The sequence below is a fragment of the Alligator mississippiensis genome, chromosome 16 (assembly GCF_030867095.1).
Source record: "Alligator mississippiensis isolate rAllMis1 chromosome 16, rAllMis1, whole genome shotgun sequence".
Classification (NCBI taxonomy): domain Eukaryota; kingdom Metazoa; phylum Chordata; order Crocodylia; family Alligatoridae; genus Alligator; species Alligator mississippiensis.
In genome coordinates this window covers 22,684,727-22,699,925 of record NC_081839.1, presented here as the reverse complement: position 1 = coordinate 22,699,925, position 15,199 = coordinate 22,684,727, and the positions used below count along the sequence as shown (strand labels likewise).

The window sequence follows — 15,199 nt, the reverse complement described above, 5'->3', positions numbered from 1 at the left end:
AGGACTATTTGGATAGGCCAGCCGACTGCCCCTCGACTACCTGAGATCCACCTGTGCGTACCACATGCCACACCTTGGGTCACTGGTTGAGAACAGAGAAGATAACACAATCCTCTAGAGACTGCCAGGTTCTCTGTGCTGTAGTACACAGCAATTCCCCCCAAAAGTCGATCAATCCTATTGCTAGGGCTGTAGGAGCTTTATTTAGCCTGGTGTGTTCCTGTAGGCTGGAAGAAGCAGCTCCCACAGCCCCAAAAGGACACATCCTGCTAAGGCTCTCAGACCAGACGGGCCAGTTGCTCTTTTTGCAGTTCCTGTCACAGACCTTACAGTCTTAACAGCTGACTGCACTCAGTCCCGTCACAATCTGCTGCTGTCTCGGAAGGGCGAAGCCAGACACACACACATACACACGTGTGCGCACATGCACACGCACACTCCTCCTCATGCCTGCCGTTTAGTACTCTTCTCTTCTTCTCTCCAAGGAGATCCCAGCTGCTCTGAACACTCCATCTGCAACCTTCAAACAGTTGCTGTGAAAAAATATTGAGTTCTGGTGCAAAAAAAATCTGCTCTTCTGGCATCCAATAAATCTCAATTTATTCACCCCTTTCTTTTTATACAAGCGAGAGGGGGAGAACCCTCCATGGAAGCAAAACGAGGCCTTGTCTCCGTGCTGAACATGGCATGTCAGCACCATTGCATTGTTCAAGGAGATTTAGAAAAATTACCCTGAGCTCCGCTTTCCTTAACGCCTATAATTGTGAACTGGAGGCTAGGGGCAGCCCTGGGCCAGTGCCATATGACACGTCAGCGCAGCCTTTCTCAAATGCCTGTTGACTTGGGACTTCAGCAGTAGCTTGACAAGGCATGTGACAAGTCGCACTTGATGGGTGAGGAAAATCCCCTCACTTGTTAGATGGGATAGGATGGCTGCCCTGAGGTCCATGACGCAGTATCAGCTGGTTTTAACAAGCTGTGGTCTTGGGATCAAGGTAATGCTCTGATATTCAAGAGACCTGTGATCATTCCTGGCTCTGCCATATTAGGGTGTGAGCTTGTATGAGTCGTTCCATCTCCTTGCCTCAATTCCTTGCCTGTAGAAAGCTTTCTTTCTCATCCTTTTCACTTAAATTGTAAAGTCTTCAAAGCTAGGACTGACTCTTACAGAACACATACACTGCCTAGCAATCATCATCATGCTTCTGCACAGGTTATTTAAACCTCTGCTAGCTACCTGCTCAGACAGACAGACAGACGGCTGTGCTGTTTCTGTCATTAAGAAATAAAAGTAGCCACTCATTTCATTCAAACCATGTTGTAGTAATACCTAACAGGGCCTTTAATGCAACAGCAGACCCCCAGAAAGTCAAACTTCCTACCTGAAAGGTCACGCCTGCTGCAAAAAAAAATAAGCCTGACTCTTACTCAAGTTCCCAAACAAGTACTGCATCTACTGGCCCTTTAGCAAGATGGGGCTAAGCCACAAGATGCTTGGCCTGGGGAGGGAAAAGCAAGGGGTGCAGGTGTCATAGGTATCTGGCTGCAAGGGTGTAGAAAAGGGACAGTGCAGGGTGTGTATGGGTACTTTTATGCCTCCCAGAAGATATTGCTGTAGAGGTCTTGGACCATTGTGTCCCAGGAAATGTCTGCTTTGTGGGGGGTAGACACAGGATTCTCACCCTCAGAAATAGGCAGCGCGACAACCTGAAAACTCCAGATCTGATCTTCTAGCGGTGTGAAGAACTGTGGCTCCCAGGCTGGCAAAGGATCTGGCCTTTGACTGTTGTGCTCTACAATCCTGACAGCCCTACGCTCCCTTCACATCCCAGAAAATTTGGCACCAGCCCTTCCTGCTAGAGCAGAAAAGCACAAAGCGGCTGTAAGCTCTTCATGCATATTCAGCAGCCTCCCATAAATGAGTGTGACTAGAAACAGCCTGACAACCGCTGCTGCGGTGAAATTAAAACAAAAAAACTTTGGTGGAAAGATGCCTCCTTGTTCCCTGGCACAATTACCGCAGACGTCTCCACTGCCACATGTTAGAGCCATTTCCCAGCTAATTGAAATGGCAATAAAATGGCAGACGTTTCAGGATTCATTGCAGCAGGCCCCACAAGCATCAGAGCAGTTAAAAATCCATAAGTTTCCATTCAGCTGTCTCTGCTAGGGAGCACAGTGGCTTATAGGATGGGGCCTCCAGACTCAAAATCATCTGCTCCAGTTGAGTCCAAACTGGTGACTAAAGGACTCCTGCTGACTGGCAAGCTGGAGACTTTGGTCCAGTCACTTGTGGAGTTGGTTACCTCACCAGAAAGGTCCCCCCAGTCACCTGTGTCAGCAGAGAAACCATGGAGCAAAGGGGACATTGAAGGGATGCTCTCTGGTCATGCATCCATCCGTCTAACAGTGAGGACAAGCAAGAGGAAAGCTTTCACTGCTCTTCTGTTGCTGTCATTAAATAGTCTCACTGAGGGTGGACACACATGCTTATCCTTGGGGAAAAATTCTGAGATACCACAACCCTAGGTACAATAGACAAATGGATGTAGGATGGGTGTCTGCCTTGCCCAGCTCTCCATCTGACAAATAGAGAAGCAGAGATAGGCACCCGAGGGGCTGGTGTCATGGCAGGAAGTCTTAGATGGGTAAAAGGAATCAGAAAGGGGTAAAAAGCTCATTAAGTTTTTTAAATCCTGCTGTCATCCCCTCTGACACCCTGTAAAAGATGCTCGTCATGGTCCTGGTCACAAACCTCTAAATTGACTCTCGCAGACTTTGGTGGGTTTGAACTGGGACTCTCTGGAGCAGGGGTGGGTAATTACTTGAGCTGGAGGGCCACTTCAGGAGTTTTAGTGAGGTTACGGGCCGAGTCAGCCCCCCAAACCCCAGCATACAACAGCTCACTAATACACTCTAAGTTGTGGATTGCTAGACCGGTCTGGGGGTGCTGGATGGCATGGGTGGGTAGGCTCTCCATTGAGATCAGCCAGGACCCCTGTAGGCAGGGTGCACTCAGCCAGGGAGATGGGATGGGGCTGTGGGAGCAGCATCCAGGAATGGGCAGGGCTGGGATAGGGATCACAGGGTGGTGACAGCATGGGGCCAGGGCCAGCGCAGAGCTGCAATCCACTCCCTCCACAATGAATCGTTACCAGCCTGACCCAGGAGGGGATGGAGCACATATTTGTGACCTGTTCCCCACTGTCACTGTCCCAGCACACGCGCACGCAGGCAGCCCCAGTACAGCGCAGCAGCAGAGCGGCACAGCCCAGCAGTGTGGGGCAGCCTAATCCAGTCACAGTCGTTGAGGCCTCCCTGCACTGCCATGCTGCACGCTCCACCGCTGCGCTGCACCCGGACTGCCCATGTATGCCCGTGCTGGGGTGGGGGCAGCAGGAGCCAGGTCACAAGTGTGCACAAGTATGCACTCTGCCCCCCTCCAAGGTCGGGCTGATCACAATCTGTCATGCATGGAGTGGATTGTGGCTCTGCCCTGGCCCCAGCCCTGCATTTTCACCACCCCGTGATCCTGGCTTATCACCAGGTTCATCCACCCGTCCCTCTTCCAGATGCCATTCCCTGTCCTCCCACAGCCCCATCCCATCTGCCCGGCCGAGCACGCCCTGCCTGTGGGGGTCCCAGATGGTCTTCATGGAGATCCCACCCACCTGCTCTGTCCAGCGCCTGTGGTGGTGGGTGTGGGGCAGATGGGCCAGGATGCCCAAGCGATGGGGCTGGGTCCAGCGGTGGTGGAGGCACTAGCAGCCAGAGGCAGGAGCCACTGCTGCCAGGGCTGCCACCATGCCATCTCGTCCCCACTGCATGCCTGGGGGCAACAGAACCAGCTGCAAGTGCCATGGCCTGGGATGCCCCCCAAGCCTGGGTGGGGTGGGGCAGAAGTACCCACCGCAGGCCAGATAAAATTCTTCAGTGAGGCAGATGTGGCCTGCAGGCCATATTTTGCCCACCCCTGAAGCTTAACACTTGACCCACTGTGACTTAGATTATCACGTTACTCAAGTGTACACGTGCAACAGAGATTTTTTTACAGCCTGGGTCAGATACGAAGGAAGGACATGACAATATCCTCCCCAGCTCCAGCCCCAGAGGAGAACGTTTCTGTTTAAGTGATCAGCAGGGCAATAGTTCATTCTTGTGACATTTGTATCACCACCATTAGGGCTCCGTGTAGTTACAGCATGTCTGTAGTGCAGACCCGCGGGGACTCATTGCCATTCAGGAGGGTTTTGTCATAAGCCTTAAGTGCTAGAAACTGATATTTGAGGAATTTGTTCTTATTTGCAGTGGAGTAACTAGGGGAGGCAATTGGAGCAACCTCCCCAGGTGCCAACTGGGGAGGGAATGGAACAAAAGTGGTTGATGTTGGCAGCTGTATGTTCAGGATGACAGTCCAGACAGGAACCAGTACTTGCCTCTTGCCCTGTGGCCCAGGCACCTGGCCACGTCCCTGCACTACTGCTTGTTTGCATGGTCCTCTTCACTGGATCCCTTGAGGGTATTTTAACAATTTTTCTGCCCTTGCAGTGGTAGAGCATTGGCAGTACCTTCATCCCCCTGCTTTACCTGTGCCAAGTTAAAGGGTATTTTTGTGCTAGATACTTGGGGGTGGGGACAGGGTGTTGTCCTCAAAATTATTAAGAACAGGCTAGACAAATATTTGCCTGGGGTGGTTCAAGCAGGGATGATCGTGCCTTGAGCTGGGATTTGGGCTACAATCTAGTAACTGGATGACCTCCTGAAGATCCTTCCATCCCTACTATCCTATGGTTCTGTGGTCCTTGGGAAGTCTTTTTAATGGAAATTTAAATGCTGCATAAAACTGATGGGTCTGTTGGACAAAGACTATGATAGAGGAGGCATACACAGATTCGTTCTAAATCCCTGTACTTTGGAAAAGTTGCTGTGTGTGTTTCAGCTGGTGGTTGCTCCCTTACTCACTGGGTTTTGCATCAGTAAATACTCTGCAGGCGTGCTGCACAGTAAGACTCTAAATCCGTTTGCATGCTGTATGTAAGCAAGCTCGCCTGTCAGCTAGCGTCGCAATGCAAATGTTAACACCGTCTGACAATAACATCGGTTTGCACCACTTCCCTCGCTGAGGCAGGAATGATTTGTGTAAGCTGCCTGTGCTTTGCAGGTTGGAAAACACTGCACAGGTAAAAAGGCTGTATATTAATTGCATTACATTCTTGTTAATTTGCACACCCATAGATGCTGTTTCCCTGCACATGTAGCCTACAACTGATAGGGAAAGAAGCGCAGAACTTCTCAGCACAAAGAAGCATGGGACACATCTCCAGGGCCCCAAAGGCCTGGGCAGAAGCCATGAGAAGAAGGGTAGAAGGGCACACCCAGCCAGCGTGCCACTCCCGTATGGAGCTGCTGCTGCCACTGCTGCAGCCCTGTGGTGGGAGAAACCTCCCTAAGGTCCATTGTCTAGCTGTAATTTGATTGACAGACAACGCGGGTAAAGAAAGACAGCTGTTTATTTGCTCGAGCAAAGACCATAAAGCCAGCAAAAGGCAAAATGGCCCCCCCTCAAGGGTGAGGCGATCTTTTATACTTCTTACAACAAAGCAAGACTATATGGTTAACAAAAAGCAATACTTGGGGCGGTGCTCTACAAATCTTTGTAACAGCATATTTCTATTAAGCTGAACTAGCACTTTTAAAAGCTAAAAGTTAAGTAACAGTAACATTATAATATGTTAGCAAAACCTTACACAGTAGAAGATACTTCTCAAGGACGCAACCAGTGTACACCCAGAACAATGGTTTCTCTGTCTTATCTTACTTCTTGCTGTAGCTGATTTTTTTAGCGCACAGACACAGATTCACTTTTTAACTCAGAAAATGCTTGGTGCAGTTAAAATGATTACTTGACACAAGCAAAGGCCTAGCTATCATTCTGCCTTGTGGTCAGCTGCATTGCTAGGCCACAGGTCATGCCTTGTATTCAGCTGTAAAGCTAATACTTCTTAATAATCCAAATTATTGTAAACCTAACAGTATGCTTTCAGAAAACTATTCTATTTCAGGGTAATGACAAACCTGAGCACTACAGCCCCCAGGGACCTGCTCTTATTCCCCGCTCTCCTGTGGGCTCCGGGCAGCAGGTAGGGAAGCAGTGAGGAGGGCTGTAGCTGGGCAGGAGTGTAGGGCTGGCGGTAGTGCAGAGCTGGGGTGGGCAGCATGTGAGGGGCACTGGGGGTGTGAGGGGGTGGGGATCTCCCCTACCCTCCCCGCATGGTGTGCAGCCCCAGCAGGCACTGGCAGCAGCAGCAGGCAGGGCACTCAGGGTGCAGGTGCCCGGGCATGGCTCCACCCAGCACTGCACATCACAGTGAGGGGCACAACCTCCGCTGGGCCGTCTGTATTGCTGACACATCCTGCCACTCGCACGCAGCCCCAGCAGTCGCACAGCACAGGAGGGAAGCCCCACGTGCTGAAGCCGGCTGCCTTCCCCCCAGGGCTTCACTGCACAGGAGGGAAGCCTCATGCTGGAGCCAGCTGCCTTCCTCGCCCCCCAAGGGAAGGCACCTGGGGCTTCCCTCCCCTGCAGCACAGCCCTGGTGGGGAAGGCAGCCAGCTCCAGCACGTGGGGCTTCCCTCCTGTGCTGTGCAAGCACAAGGGCTGTGCGTGAGTGGCAGGGAGTGCCAGCAATGCAGTTGGCCCAGCAGAGGTTGCGCCCCTTGCTGCAATGTGCAGCTCTGGCCAGAGCTGTGCCCCACCAGGCACTGGTGCTCTGAGCACCTCGCCTGCTGCTGTACCGTGAGGGGAGTGCAGGGGGGGTCCCCACACCACTCACCCTCCCTCACACCCACACCCTGCCCCCACCACCCTTCACATATACACAACCCCCCAATATATCCTATGCCCCCTCCACACCGCCATACACACTCACAACCCCCCCCGGCACCCCCCCAACGTTCTACCACACACACATACACACCACATACACATACATACACGCACACACCACATGTGAATACACATACACATGCAGCACCCACACACAGATGCAAATACCCACCCCCACCACACATACCCACACCCCCGCCCCACCATATATACACACACCCCTTATAAAACTAAGACTTTATTTTTGAGTTATTATGCAATCACCTCTATATACACTACGCAAACCAAATCATGACAAAAATATTTTTTGTAATAAAACTAAAATATGCTATAGTAGGTGTTTGACATTTAGAACCAGAAAAAAACAAATCACACACTAAAATGGCAACCCCCTCCTCCCCCAAGGATTATTTCAGGAGCAGGCAATGGGAGGAACTTCTAGTGGCAAAGATTAGGGGTTAGAGGTATGACTTCTCATCCCAAGAGGATGGCAAGGGGGCAGGGCAGCTGTCAAGGGGCAGGACTACCCATGTGGCCCTCGACAGCTCACCAAAACTCATTAAGTGGCCCTCCACCTGAAATTGTTGCCCACCCCTGAATTAGCAGATTCTTTAATGGATGTGCGGTTCAACTTTGCCCAAGATCACTGGCTACACCCATCATCTTCACATCCTCCACCCCTGCTGATCCTGACCAGCTGCAGACCAGCCAGCACGCACCACTTGTGAACTCACCGGGGTGAGCCAGGTGGCTTCCCGAAGAAGCAAGGAGCACTCAGTTGTGAAGGGGAGTTGCAGGGGGGAGGTAGTAGTTTCCTGGGATTGGCCTTAAGGGAGAGGGCAGTAGGAAAGCAGGAGGCTCCAGGATCAAGCTATAGAGAGAGCCAAACCTTAGGCATGTGGCTTGGAAATAGGCAGTCAGGCCTGTGGAGAGCCAGACCAGGGGAATGACTGTGAGAGAGGTGGGGAGGCCATAAAGACCCTTTGGTGTTTGTCTGCCTGGGGGCTGTTGGTTATCAGCACCCTGCATAAAATGCTGAGACAGGGACATTTAGGAATTTAATCTTCCTGAGGGAAGCTGAGCTGGAGACAGATATTAGCTCAAGGAGCTAGACCCTGAGTAGAAGAATGGTGTCAGGTCACTGGAACAGATCAGGTCTCAAAGCAAACCAGCCAAGGTGAGGAGCTGCTAGTCCCTGAGGGGCTGGGATACAAGGGTAATCAAAGGAAAGTTGGAAGAAAAGTCAGCAGAGAGGCAGAGGAAAAGTGCTGACCTTGCACATTGCTTGGAAATTGGGTTATCTCAGGAGTGGAAATATGGTGCGGTTTAGCCAGAGGACTGTGGCACCATAGCACCAGATCCTGATAGATGTGGTAGCAGACCATGGAGGACCAGATGGGAAAATTAGGCAAGGTGTGCAGAGCCTTGCTGGGTTTGCTGAGGCTGACCTTGCTACAGGTTTGCTGACCCCCTTCTGCTGAATTGACCTAAACCAAGATGCAGGCTACTTACTGTAAGTCATGCTGGCAGGTGGTAAGAATATCAATGGGCACTGATTCTGGACCTGTTGAGGGCTTCAGGACCCAGCCCCTTCACACTGTCTCCTAACTCAGTATGGGCACAAATAAAATGGTTTGTGAAGGTGTTGTATTGCCCTGCAAAGGCTTGTAAACCTTCTGGGTTGCACTGAGAACACTACTGTGAATTCATGAAGCTGAAAACCAATTGCATTGTGCTGTAGCTGTGATCTTCAGCAGGCCCTATGGACCGTGAGTCAGAATTACTCATTAAATGTGATGGGGAATAGGACCACTCTCCACAGATGGGAAACTTTTTAAGGCAACACAACATCCCAGTCAAGTCATCTGTGTGGCTCCACAAAACTAAGAGCCACTGAAGACAGTGGTGTTTTTGCCCCTTTGCACAGGCTGAGGGGTAGCTTGCTTTTCAGGAAAGCTGTGCTCACATTAGGACAAGAAGACAAAAACCTCTGCTACAAGAACATAATAGAGGAGCACACTCCAGGAACAAGCAGTTGCACACTCAGCCAGCTTTGTGCACCACACTTGAGCGTGGCCCATTCTCGTGACACCCCCAGTTGTTTTTCCTGGGAGACATCTGGGTTTCATCATCGTAGGCTGTTGCAACGTGCCTGCATCCCATGGTTTGACTGAAAGCAACTGGAGTGGAAATTAGAAAGGCCCTGTGAGTGCCTGATAACAGAACTAAATAAAGGTAATTTTTGAGTCACCAGTTAACAACGGCTGAATAAGTCAGGTGGTGACTGATGAGTCAGTCAATTACCAAGGAAACTGGTGGGGAGATGCTGTGATGAGAATCACAGGACACAATGAGGTTTCATTGAAAAGCCTGTAAATACTACGGCTCCGAGCCCAGCCTGCACCAGCTCTCAGCCCTTGCCCCATCAAAAAAGTGACAGGACCAATTTTCTAAACAAAGAGGTTTTGTGGCAAGCTTTTAAGCAACTTGTCTCTGCTTCAGCCTGTCTTGGTCTGCTGTGCTTGCTTCCTCACAGACATTGCTCATTCCCTCTGAGCCATGGCCATTCCTGATGTAATACCAACATCTTCACCATGGAGAAATTCATCTCTGTATCTCTCTGACACACACACACACACACACACACACGCACGTGCAGTCTTGCACTATTACAAATTATAGGCTACATTTTTGCTGGTCTTACATTTGCTTATGCTGATGGATTTTTGCCCATTTGTACCAAAAAAGAATTAACTGGCTTTATGAATCTGCAAGCAGGGAAATCAACTTTCAGTTAGTTAAATGCCATTGTGATTGTGTAGTGCATAGTAGTGTCTTCTGGTGGGTAGTGAATGGTGGATAAGGGACATGCTGCAAGGAACAGCTCCAAGTGACTTCCTTTGGATCCAAGGATAGTGGTTAGTGTTTCGAGTGCTTAAGGAAGGTCCTAGTTCCATTGTGGTTTGCCCTTTGTTTTTATCAGATGGCTTTGACACACCATGAAGCATTAGAAATGTGTTTGATGTAATTTCTAACATCACGAAATGGCTGTATGCCGAAGTGTTGCATACAGGAAAGCAGGGGCATTCAGGGGACTGAGGTTCATCTTTTCTTGCTTTGGGGGTATCTGCTAGCTAGCTACAGATATCTAATGCCAGCAGCACTGAAAGGGAGTTCCAGAAGAATGCATTTCTCTCTCACTGGCTAGGGACAACATTACACTGGTTTAAAACAGTTAGAACAGAAACTGGTTTAAGCTTGTAACAGAACAGAAGCTCCATGCACATAAACTAGTTTCAAAATGGCTGAAACTAGTTTAAGATAAACCTGGTTGAAGGTAGTATCAGACTTAACTGATTTGGGTCAAACTGGTTTATGAAACTTCGATCCCAGACCCCCTCCTGGTTCAAGTTAAATCACAGTCCCCCAGCATGCTTTCCAATCCTGGGCTGTGCTGTCTGCTCCAAAGAGCAGGCCTGGCCCTGCCCCCCTGCTCCCTAGCTGAAGCAGTGAGGGCTGGCTCACAAAGGGGCGGGGGGGGTGGGAACCCAACTGGGGATGCAGCCCAGTCTACAGCTGGGGACTTCCCCCCAGGCAAACCCCAGCTGGGGTCTGAGGTCTGGGGCCAGGGAGGAAGGTTAAACACCCCTTCCCCTGCTCAAACTTACTGCTGGCTGCAACTGTAGACTACAAATCCAACAGGCACCTGAAAGCAGGAACAGGAAGTGCTAAGCAACCCTGCAGAGTCCTGCTGCTGTAATTCTGGATTGCAAATCCCAGAGACCTTGGGGGCAGCAGGAAGAGGAAGTGAGCACAAAGCCAGAGAGCCATGCTGTCGTGCCCTCTGGCTTCTGACCTAAGCCATTGCAGGCATGTGGCTGCACTTCCTGAATCAAAAGTAAATGTCTGTTCACTTCTGTTTTGATTTAATCTGTGCATTTTAGACTAACCTGCAAAAACTGAATCGATTCAGTCTTTTGACTGTCTGTACTTAGCCATTCTGTCTCAAGCAATAAGGGGCATGTTCCTGGCCTGAGTTGGAGCAAGTTTCCATCCCACGCAGTCTCTCTCTTGCTGTCTTATTAAGAATGGATGGGGGATTCCATTTATGGTATATTGTTCACCTCTCCCACCTTTTAGGAGACTTGTAGCTGAAATAGCAGAATGTTTTGCTGAGCAAGAACTGAGAGGCTTTGGATGAGCTATATTCCTGGCTTGAGCTCTGTCTGGAGTCCAGGACTGGCATAGCAGGGTTGTTGCAGGATCTGAGTGAAGTGTGGTGGAGTGACCTGGAATAGCAAGGACTCCAAGGGTAGGAACAGACATTCAAAAAGCATGAGCCTGAATTGATTCAATCTTTGCAGGTCAAACCTGGCTAGGCTGAACCAGTTTGTAACCGGACAGACATTCTCTCTGGACTGAGGAAATTCAGGCACATGCCTGCAGTGGCTCAAGCTAGAAGCCAGGGGGCACTAGAGCAGCCCTCCCTTCTATTGCTCAGTGCTGAGCTGAGGTGGGTGTGGGCAGGCCCCAGCAGGACACTCTGATTAGGGAGGTCTGCTGCACCATCCCAGGCTTTTCCCTGCTCGCTGCTAAAGGGGCGGGAGTGCTGCCAGACCCCAGACCCCTGGTAGCACTCAGAGACAAGGGGAGGGGGATGCAATGCATGCATCTGTTGATGATACAGAGCTTTTCAATCTGCCTCCCTGCTTCTTTATACTGTCTGCAGCAAACTAACAGGTGAGCAAGCCAGCAGGGGGCTGATAACAGTGTTTATCACCCCATCAGCAAAACAGTAGCCCCTCTCCATTACTGCTAACTTTTCTTAAACAGCTTACCAGCTGACTTGTTGATTAGCTCCATACAACCCTAAGCAGTCACTGTTCTGTCTGCCTATCCCAGTGAAATTGGAGACACACATGTGTCTGCATTAGGTAGCATACCACATGCCTAGGGTCCATGGGGCTGGGGTCCCTTCTGTGGGATATGGGAGTGGTGGGGGAGAGATGCCCTGCTTGAGCAGCAAGGGGAGGTGGGGGGGGAAGAAGGGCAGGGGGAATCCAGGCAGACCCTGCTGTACCTGCAAGGCTCTGCCAGAGCTCCAGCCAGGGGGCAGAGGGGCAGGACCAGCCCTGCTGCGGAGCAGAGAGCCCAGCCCAGAGAGCATGCTGGGATGCTGGGGGTATCTGGTTTATCTTAAAGCAGCAAGGGGTCTGGGACAGACATTGCATAAACCACTTTGAGCCAAATCAGTTAAGTCTGATACTACGGTCAACCCGTTTTATCTCATGCCAGTTTCAGCCATTTACAAACTGGTTTATGTACACTGAACATCTGTTCTGTTACAGGTTTAAACCTGTTTCTGATCACTTCAACTGGTTTATGTGTAATGTCTGTCCCTAGCCCAATGGATCAGTCTGAGGGGCTGGATTATGAGGGAGCCTGGAGTACAGGAGGAATATGTGGATTGTCTCAGTCAGTTATGTGACCACAAATAAAAGCAGAATTAACCCTTTTATTAAAGTTTCCTTTAATCAGTCAGATGAAACCTGGTAAAGCCACCATGAAGCTTCTTAGATGTGTCCTGTTATCTGAGCAACTGCACCCAGGTGACCCTGTTCTCTGTACAGAAAGGCAGACCAGGAACCATCCGTTTGATGGCATTTCCCCCACATAGCCTTGGTGTGCGAGTACTCAGCTTCTTGAAACTAGCATACTAGAAGTGAGTGAGTAATGCTATGGCAGCAGTGATACCCTCCATCAGTTTCCCATCAATCAAGACATAATTGACAACGCATCCCAAAACATTGACACTAACCTTCATTTCTGAAGGTTACAGTCACAGTTAGTTTAGCCCTAATTCAGCCCTAAATTTACCCCAAACTATGCTATTCCCTCATCCAGTGAAGTTCCAAATATGTGGCTAATGAGAGGCAATTTCAGATACTTAGTAGACACCAGTAAAAAGACCAGTGCATGAAATATTCTTTGTGAATTAAGAAACAATCTGTGCATGCATGTTTGTGCATATGCAAAGGGGTATGCGCTGCATGTGTATAAAGGGTGCTATTTTGTGTATTATTGTATGGAGGTGTACACTGTGTATATTTGCAATGATGTGCATGTGTGTATGGACCAGTATGTGTGGGGAGAGGCATGCTATGTGCTGGTGTATGTGTGCTCATGGAAGTTTGTACTTTGTGTATATGTGAGGTAGCACATGTGTACGCGCGTGTGTATATGTGTACTTATCTGAAGAAGTTCTTTGCGTGTGTATGTGCGGTGGTGAGGGGATGCCATGGGTGTGTGTATAGCATGAGGACTTCCTCAAACTGTCAGCACAATGGGTAGGATGCATAGGTGAACACAACACAAGCTGAGCCAAAGCTTCTCCATGCTTATTACCAGAATGAGGGCAGCACACTCAGGAGTAGCAATGCATATTGCTGACTTTTAAGTGTTGTGATGGATTCGGATAACCCAATTCTTTGGGAGAGTGTCAGCACCAGCCACGAGTGTTCACTTTGTTCTTGCCTTGAGCATTCAAGGCCTGCATGGGGAGCTGCCCATTCCCTTTGCCCTTCCAGGACCTGGTCCCAGGCCCCTTTCTTCTAATCCATTTAGTTCATTTTTAACTAACACCCTAAACCTACCTGTATCCCAGGTCTAAAGCTCCCTGATTGCATGAACTGTAATCACCTTCAGCCCATAGATTTTATCTATATGCTTGCTTATGAGACATTAATGGTTTTGTAAGTAGTACTTTATTGGGGCCCCCTGAGGTCAGCCATTTATAGATCATTAAATCTGTGTGTTCCATTTTTTCAGCCCAATGGAGCTCTTACATTGCTCATTTCTCCCTGAAATGTCATCTTGGCCCTGCGTGGTTCTACGTCTCTTTTAAGATGTTCCCTAAGGCGCTGTGCCTGGCTTTGCTTTAACAACATATATGTTCATATAGAACTGAGGGAAGGGAAATACCTCTAATAGGTGAAAACTCCTAATAGTGACAGCTCCCAGGGGATAGAATAGTCTGTCAGTGGGAAGAAGTGGAAAGTCTGTTCGTCCTCTTGCCTCTAACCTATCTAATTTATTAATACGAGAGACAGCTGCAATAATGAGACCATTACAGACCACAGCAACAGGTTTTATGAGTCCTATAAGACTCAGGAGCAAAGGTGCAAGTACTGACACCTTATTTATTAACAATGTATATATATGTACACATATAGAACATTCCTGTAATACAGTCCAGCTTGCTCCCAGTTAATTCTTCCCCCTGTCACTAGGAAAGGCACACGAGAGTAGTACACTGCAATGATCTTCCATGGGTTGGTCTGAAGTCCATGGAAAGGTGAATGATCAAGACATCCAAAATATTAAAGTTTGCTTAGCAACAGGAAAAGTTTGGTTAGCAACATGTCATTTCCACAAATGGCTGGGACCTGGAGTCAGACCAACTCTTTGATTCTCAGGTAGCAAAAGTTGCCCATGTTTATCTTTTCTGAGGTCTTCAGACATATGAGCTTGCACAGATCTTAGCAAATCTGAGAGCAAGCTATGGACTTTGCCTTTACTCCCTCTCCCATTCTACTCCAGGTAGAGGAACAAAGGGCACTAACACAAGTGACATTTTGTCATGTGATTAGCCCCCTGAAGTGCTCTACAGCCATGCCCTTACAGAAGGGCACAGCTGCAGAGCACTCTAAAAGGGCCCAAGCCTGCAACAATCTGAACCCTCATTATGTAAGTGTTCAGATGAAGGTGCTCTAAAGCAGAGCACCTTCATTAACGTGTGTCAGCACACACTGGGAGCAGGCTGGGCTGACACAGCCCAGCCCAGCTCCCCATGCTGGTTTCAGAATGGGAGGGGGGAAGGGAGCAGAGGGAGTTCCATCTGGGGTTTGTCAAAGCTTCACTGGAAGGTGGGGTGGGTGGATTGGAAACCCCCACCCCGAAATGGGGCTGTAAGGGGGGAGGGGCGGGGCTAGGAGAGAGCCGTTGCAGACTCACAGCTGCTCCAAACTGCAACTCGATCACCCAATCCCCAGAAACAACAGGGAACATCTGTTGGATTGGGTGGATCTCTCTAACTCATGGTGCTTCACTGGAAGTGCCATGAGTTACAGCGGCGAGCTGCATATCTGTCTGCACCCAGAGTGCCTTATGTGTGGCTGATGGAATACCCAACATGCTTATTCAGCCACCCATGCTGCTCAGAGGGTCCATCTAGGTCTTGCACCCGAGCCAGCTCATCTGGTTCATGTTTTGTTAAACAGCCAGAGTTTAGTTTAAGTTGTAAAAATCTGAGAA

General features: G+C 49.5%; 1 protein-coding gene across 3 annotated transcripts in view; it reads left to right on the top strand.

Moving 5' to 3' along the window:
* The window catches only part of KIRREL3 (kirre like nephrin family adhesion molecule 3), an 833,106-nt gene that overhangs the window by 423,934 nt on the left and 393,973 nt on the right, over positions 1-15,199 (top strand). The gene's annotated exons all lie outside the window — the stretch shown is intronic.